The following is an 8,495-nucleotide window of genomic DNA, read 5'->3' on the forward strand; positions in this document are numbered from 1 at the left end:
CACTAACTCGGGTTTTATTTGGAAGGCACACTAACTCGGGGAAGGGGTGTACAGCACACTAACTCGGGTTTTATTTGGGAGGCACAGTAACTGAGGTTTAATTCGGGGGCCTTGCTAACTCAGGTTTTATTCAGGAGGGCAAGCTAACACACGTTTATCAGAGAGGGGCACAGTAACTCAGGTTTAATTTAGGATGCACACTAATTCAGGTTTAATTCGGGGGGGGGCACACTAATTCAGGTTCATCAGAGCGGGGGGCACACTAACTTGGGTTTAATTCAGGGCAGAGATGTAGTAACAGGATCACCTAGGTGGAACTCATGGAATATGCGTTCCCTGATTGGAGCAGTTAATCTAGTCTGATGAGGGAGCCCTGGTTGACAGATATAAACAGAAGGGTGAGAGGGAGCACCAGTGCTCTCGGTGCCTTCAGAGAGAGGTGGGCACTGTGGGGAGTGGAGTGCTTAATTTACCCTCCAATTCTATTTTGATTTAATCCCTAGCCTCCCCTTTCCCTTTTGTCACATAAACATTGCTGCTCTTGGGCTTTGTAGGTTACAGTTTTCCTAGCCACCTGGGTGTTTTTCCTGGTGGTGGAAATATTCAGTAAAATTATTTGCATGAATGTGTCTTCACTGAGTCCTTGCACTTAACCACACACAACTTAGGTGCTGTGGGAGCAAATTACTGCTGTGTAGCAAGAAGAGAACAAGAAAAAAGATAGAATAAGAACAAAAAAGCAGGGATTCAGAATCTCACTTCAGGGGAGTAACTCTGAGCTGGAAAATTAATAGAAGAGTCAGAGGTTCTGTTCACTCTGAGAGCTGGCTCTGAGGAAGCCAAATCAGTGTTAACTATTATGCATATGGAAATGAAGGGTGACTTGGTGATGGGATACTGGTTTTTGTGGTGTTATTTCAGTGGTGATAAGAGAAAAAAAATACACTCCTGAATTAAACTGTCTCTCACTTAGAGGGGTCTTGTGACTGGTGTTGGAGTTCTGGATACCATTTCACCCTCACCTCCCCAGCTCCTGGAAGATCAGATTTAACCTGTTGCTGAGTCATCTCCCCATTAGCAACTCTGCTGGAGCTATCCCTGTAGTTGCATGAGGGGTGGTCCAATAATCAAATAAGAACTGGTTCAGTTTGGTATCAAGTGAAGCTGCAGGTTGTTTCTTTAAGCCTGTTCTCAAAATTTGGACTGCTCTTTCAACCAGACCATTGGATGATATGGAGTTGTCTTTATATGCCAAATACCATTTGACTTTAGGAAATACTCAAATTTCCTGCTGGTAAATGATGGCCTGTTGTCTGTGACTAACAGTTCTGGGAGCCCATGTATTGCAAAAGTTGTTCACGGCATTTCTATCATCATCTCCATGTTTGATGAATGAACTTGATACATGTCCAGCCACTTTGAGTGGACGTCCACAATGACTAAAGAACCTTAAGCCTGTGAAACTGCCAGTAACATGTAACTGAGCCCATTTAGCAGTTTGAGAATGGGGAATCTGTGCTGGGATTTTTGATAAGGTTAAGACTAGCAGAGACATGTGACTTTGGTTTAAACCTTAATGAGATTCTGACAGATAATTTGGTATGTGGGATTAATGACATAACCATGCAAAAGTGCCTACTAGCTGAAGCCCAACTGGACATCAAACAAGCACTGCAACTGGTTTTGGCATTAGAAAATGCAGCAGATGGAGCATACCAATTGAGCTAGAGGAACACTTCTTGAGTGAAGGCAATTGCATAGCTTCAGTCATGACATACCCTGAACTGAGGGTCTCTAGGTCAGCCTACAGCAAAACATCAAAATAAAGCCAAGCCTTGCTAAACGGTTAACATTTTCTTCAGGATCCAGGCTAGGAAGCCATTGTAGTTGCTGCCGGTAGGCGGACTCAAAGAGCAAAAGAGACCCACTTGGCCTGAATCAAGCAACATCTAAATCAGAATCAATCAAAATAAACATCTCGTTAAATGGTTGCCTTGTTCTAATGGAGGTTGATACCAGCATGTCACAGATACTGTCTTCAAGAAAATTTGCTCTGGACTCCAACCCTTAAATTTGCTAAGACCTTGGCTAGACTGAGAACCTACACCTGGAAGCCTTTACAGATTAAGGGTACAACCTCAGTTCGGGTCTCATGTGAGAAGCAACTGGTTAATTACCACTGAATCTAGTAAAAGGCTTGGGACTAAGCCTGATGGGGCGAAATTGGTTGAGAAAGATTCACCTGGATTGGTTCAACATGTTTTCATTAGAAAATGGCTGCCTGAATTAAGTACTAATTAAATACCCGGAGATTTTTCAAAAGAGCCAAGGCTACCTTGCACGTGACCATGAAGTAATTGCAAGATTCTGCAACGCCCACCCAGTACCATTTGCCTTACATGCAAAAGTACAGGCAGAAAACAGGAGGCTGGAAAGCCAAGGAATCATCAAACCTATGCAGTTTGCAGAATGGGCAGCACCGATTGTACCAATTGTGAAGCCTGACAGGTCAGTTTGCCTTTATGGGGATTTCAAACAAATGGTAAACCACTTCTCATAGGTGGATAAATACCCAATTCCTTGCATAGAGAATATATATGCAAAGCTGGCTAGGGAGCAGGCTGTCTTTTACGAAGCTGGACATGAGCCATGCATACATGTAATTGTGGTTAGATGAGCCTTCCCAGAAGTATGCCTTAATTAATAGCCATGAGGGTTTGTACCAATATACAAGACTGCCTTTTGGGGTCTCATCAGCCTGTGCCATTTTTCAGCAGATGATGGAGAACATTTTACAAAGTCAACCCCAGGTCGCTATTTTTCTGGGTGATGTGTAAATAACAGGGAAGACCAATAAAGAGCACTTAGAAAACTTGGACATAATCCTTAGATGTTTCCCCAAGGCAGATGTATGCCTTAGAAGGGAAAACTGTGTGTTCCAGGCACACCAAGTGACCTACTTGGACTACAGAGTTGGCAAGACCAGATTACACCTGTTGGAAGATAAAGTGAGGGCAATCAAAGGTGCCCTGGCTCCCATGCTTGTACAGCAGCTTAGGACTTTCTCTGGTTCGGTGAATTATTATGGAAAGTTCATATGTAACGTGGCCTCTATCCTGGCACTCTTCCATCTGCAATTGAAAAAGTGTCAGCCTTGGAAATGTCTTGTAGCCAAGACATAGCCTTTAGGGAAGTGAAGAGCCGTCTGTCATCATCTAAGGTGTTGACACACTATGATTACAAGCAAAATCTAGTGCTGACATGTGATGCTTCTCCGTATGGTATCATGGTAATGTTGGCTCACAGATGGCCCAACAGAGAAGAACCCTCAATAGCACATACTTCTGGACTTTAGCTGATGCAGAGCGCAAATACACCCAGATAGAGAAGGAAGGTTTGGCAGTCATCTTTGGTGTGAGAAAGTTCCACCAATACCTTTACGGATGTAAATTTGTAATAGTAACAGGTCACAAAACCCTGCTAGGGCTGCTTAAAGAGGACAAGGTTATGCCGACCATAGCTTTAGGTCGAATTCAACCACGGGCCCTCATTCTAAGTGCTTACAATTACAAATTGGAACATTGTCCGGGAGCCAAAGAGCAAATGCAGCTGCCTTGAGCCACCTCCTGCAGACACTATTGGTGATGCTGCCACTGGAAGAGTCTGTTCTGGTTTTAAACTTTCTGGACACCCTTCCTGTCACCACTGACAATATCAGAGTGTGGATGCAAAAAACTCCAGTCCAGACAAAACCAAAACAGCTGGTGGTGATGGAGGAAGCAAAATGGCCATCAAACCAGAAACCTTTCTGGACGTGGTGAGATCAGATCACCAGAGAGGATGGCATTTTGTAAAAGGAGCAAGAGTGATTGTCCCAAGCAAAGGTCATTGCAAGATGCTGGCTGAACTCTTCCAGTGTCATCCAGGGGTGTCCAAAATGAAGACGTTGGTGAGAAGTTATGTCTGGTAGATGCAGACATAGCTGCGTTGGTGGGACAGTGCACAGAGTGCCAACAAGAACAAAAATTACTGCCAGCTGCTCCCCCACATTCATGGGAATGGCCTGGACTTGGTTACACATCAACTACGCCAGGCCTTTCATGGGCTTAATGTCCTTAGTCATTGTGGATGCCCACTCAAGGTGATTGGATTTGCAACTAGTTCATTTGTTAAACACAGAGATGACAATAGAAAAGCTGCTAGCATCTTTGGGGTTACATATCCTCCCAGAAGTATTGTAGATTCATAGACATGTACAGCACGGGAGTAGACCCTCAGTCCAACTCATCCATGCCGATCAGATATCCTAAATTAATATAGTTCCATTTGCCAGCATTTGGCCCATATCCCTCTAGACCCTTTCCATTCATGTACCCATCCAGATGCCTTTTAAATGGCGTAATTGTACCAGCTTCCTGCACCTCTACTGGCAGCTCATTCCATACACGCATCACCCTATGTGTGAAAATGTTGCCTCTCTGGTGCCTTTTTAATTGTTCACCTCTCACCTTCAACCTTTGACCTCTAGTTTTGGGCTCCCCTATCCTGGGGAAAAGACTTTGGCTATTCACGGTACCCATGCCCCTCATGATTTTATAAACCCCTAACAGTCACTCCTCACAATCCTCAGCCTCCAAAGCTCGAGGGAAAATAGCCCAGCCTATTCAGCCTCTCTCTATAACTCAAACGCTCTAACCCTGGCAACAACCTTGTAAATCTTTTCTGAACCCTTTCAAGTTTTGTAACATCCTCCCTATAGCAGGGAGATCAGAAATGAACACAGTATTCCAAAAGTGGCCTAATTGGTGTCCGAACAGCTACAACATGACCTCCCAACTCCTATACTCAATGCACTCACTAACAAAGGCAAGTGTATCAAACATGTTCTTTGCTACCCTGTCCATCTGCGACTTCACTCCCAAGGAACAATGAACCTGCACCCCAAGGTCTCTTTGTTTGGCAACACACCCCAGGACCTTACCATTAAGTGTATAAGTCCTGCCCTGATTTGGCTTTCCAAAATGCAGAACTCGCAGACAATGGGTGATCATTTATCAACAGGGAATTCAAGTATTTCCTAAAGTCGAATGGCATTCGGCATATAATGACAGCTCCATACCATCTATCATCCAATGGTCTGGCAGAAAGAGCAGTCCAGACTTTGTAGGCTTAAAGAAACAGCCTACAGCTACACTCAACAACAAATTGTCCCAGTTCCTAAAACTCTGGTGTGGCCGCACTTGGAGTATTGCGTACAGTTCTGGTCGCCGCATTATAGGAAGGATGTGGAAGCATTGGAAAGGGTGCAGAGGAGATTTACCAGGATGTTGCCTGGTATGGAGGGAAGGCCTTATGAGGAAAGGCTGAGGGACTTGAGGCTGTTTTCGTTAGAGAGAAGAAGGTTAAGAGGTGACTTAATAGAGACATACAAGATGATCAGAGGATTAGATAGGGTGGACAGCGAGAGCCTTTTTCCTCAGATGGTGATGGCTAGCACGAGGGGACATAGCTTTAAATTGAGGGGTGATAGATATAGGACAGATGTCAGAGGCAGGTTCTTTACTCAGAGAGTAGTAAGGGCATGGAATGCCCTGCCTGCAACAGTAGTAGACTCACCAACTTTAAGGGCATTTAAATGGTCATTGGATAAACATATGGATGATAATGGAATAGTGTAGGTTAGATGGGCTTCAGATTGGTTTCACAGGTCGGCTCAACATCGAGGGCCGAAGGGCCTGTACTACGCTGTAATGTTCTATGTTCTATGCAGTGATAGCTCAAGCAGAGTTGCTAATGGAGAGAAAATCCGGCACCAGTTTAAATTTGATCTTCCCAGACTTGGAGCATCAGGAACGCTGACACTGGGCACAAGGCTCTTCTAAATGAGAGAGACAGCTTATTTCATGGGACAGGAGTTTGGTACTGAAACCACAGAAATGGCCCTGCATGGGTAAAAGGCATGGTCGACCCGAGATCAGGTCCTGTGGCATACAAAGTTCGAGTAGGTGAGGCGGTCCTGAACAAGCACATGGACCACATGAAAGCTACAAGTTCACAATTGGGGCACAGCCAGTCAGAACAGCTGGAAGGCTGTCAGAACCCATGGGGATTCCCCCCTATGTCGTGTGTCGATGAAACCTCGGGGTCTGAGGTAGATAGAGTCCCGACACTTTTGCCACCTGAAGAAGAGAATGAATTTCTTCCAAGACAGTCCAGGCACAGGAGGTGGGCAACAGTCTGGTATACACCGCTTGTATACAAGGCTGAGTCAGAAGAGCCAAATCCAGTGGGAAAATGCTCCAGGTGACACTACAAGATTTAGAGGGGAAGGGATGTAGTGATTGTAACGAGGACAGACAGGTGGACTTTATGGAATACGTGTTCCCTGTTTGGGATTGTTAAACTGGTCCAATCAGGAAGCCCTGGCTGACAGATATAAACAGGAATGTCAGACATCCTGTTCATTCTGAGGAAGCTGGACCAGTGTCAACTACAATGCACGTGGAAATAAAGGGTGACTTGGTGACAGGATACCGGCCTCTGTGGAATTATTTCAGAGGAGGCACGCTAACTTGGGTTCAAAGCAAAGAAGGAGGCACACAGAGATTTGGGTGTTCAGGTCCATTGTACCTGAAGGTGGCAACGCAGGTGGATAGAGTGGTCAAGAAGGCATACGGCATGCTTTCATTCATTGGACGGGGTATTGAGTACAAGAGTTGGCAGGTCATGTTATAGTTGTGTAGGACTTTGGTTCGACTACATTTGGAATACTGCGTACAGTTCTGGTCGCCACATTACCAAAAGGATGTGGATGCTTTGGAGAGGGTGCAGAGGAGGTTCACCAGGATGTTGCCTGGTATGGAGCATGCTAACTATGAAGAGAGCTTGAGTAGATTAGGATTATTTACATTAGAAAGATGGAGGTTGAGGGGGTACCTGATTGAGGTCTACAAAATCATGAGAGGTATAGACAGACTGGATAGCAAGAAGCTTTTTCCCAGAGTGGGGGACTCAATTACTAGGGGTCACGATTTCAAGGTGAGAGGGGAAAAGTTTAAGGGAGATATGCATGGGAAGTTCTTTACGCAGAGGGTGATGGGTGCCTGGAACGCATTGCCAGCGGAGGTGGTAGAGGCAGGCACGATAGCGTCATTTAAGATGTATCTAGACAGATACATGAATGGGCAGGGAGCAGAGGGATACAGATCCTTGGAAAATAGGCGACAGGTTTAGATAGAGGATCCGGATTGGTGCAGGCTTGGAGGGCCAAAGGGCCTGTTCCTGTGCTGTAATTTTCTTTGTTCTTTGTTCACACTAACTCAGGTTTGAATGGAGGCATGCTAACTCGGGTTTAACACAGAGAGAGCACACACTGACTCAGGTTTAAGAGGGGGACACACTAACTCAGGTTTGAAACAGAACGGCACACTAACTCAGGTTTAACATAGAAAGGGGGCCACACAAACTCAGGCTTAAGAGGGGGGCACATGAACTCAGGCTTAAGAGGGGGGCACACGAATTCAGGCTTAAGAGGGGGTCACACTAACTCAGGCTTAAGAGGGGGGCACACTAACTCAGAATTCAACACAGAGGGGGATCACCAAGTCAGGTTTAACACAGGGGGGAGCAATAACTCAGGTTTAACACAGAGTTGGGAACACTAACTCAGGATTAACACAGAGAGGGCAACACACTAAGTCAGGTTTAACACAGTGGGGGTGAGACTCTCAGGTCTAACACAGAAGGGTGGCACACTAACTCAGGTTTAACACGTGGGAGTGGCACGCTAACTCAGGTTTAACGTGGGAGGTGGCACACTAACTCAGGTTTAACACGGGGGGTGGCACACTAACTCAGGTTTAACACAGGGGGGCACACTAACTCAGGTTTAACACGGGGGACACACTAACTCAGGTTCAACACAGACAGAGGGCAGCACACTAACTCAGGTTTAACATGGGGGGCACGCTAATTCAGGTTTAACACGGGGGGCACACTAATTCAGGTTTAACACAGGGGGGGCACACTAACTCAGGATTAACACAGAGGGGAGCACAATAACTCAGGTTTAACACAGAGGGGGGCACACTAACTCAGGTTTAACACGGGGCGGCAAATTAACTCAGGTTTAGCACAGAGAGGGGACACACTAACTCAGGTTTAACACAGAGAGGGGGGCACACTGACTCAGGTTTAACACAGAGAGGGGGGCACACTAACTCAGATTTAACACAGAGGGGGGCACACTAACTCAGGTTTAACACAGGGGGGCACACTAACTCAGGTTTAACACAAGGGGCACACTAACTCAGGTTTAACACAGGGGGGCACATTAACTCAGGTTTAATACAGAGAGGGGGCACACTGACTCAGGTTTAACACAGGGGGCACACTAATTCAGGTTTAACACAGGGGGCACACTAACGCAGGTTTAACACAAAGAGGGGGGCACACTAACTCAGGTTTAACACAGAGAGGGGGGCACACTAACTCAG

At 45.8% G+C, this 8,495-nt stretch overlaps 1 protein-coding gene across 1 annotated transcript in view; it reads right to left on the reverse strand.

Annotated features, from left to right (window-relative positions):
• The window catches only part of LOC109927470 (inhibin beta B chain-like), a 14,757-nt gene that overhangs the window by 2,967 nt on the left and 3,295 nt on the right, over window positions 1-8,495 (reverse strand). The window lies entirely within an intron of this gene.

Source organism: Rhincodon typus, chromosome 7 (genome assembly GCF_021869965.1).
Source record: "Rhincodon typus isolate 14 chromosome 7, sRhiTyp1.1, whole genome shotgun sequence".
Classification (NCBI taxonomy): domain Eukaryota; kingdom Metazoa; phylum Chordata; class Chondrichthyes; order Orectolobiformes; family Rhincodontidae; genus Rhincodon; species Rhincodon typus.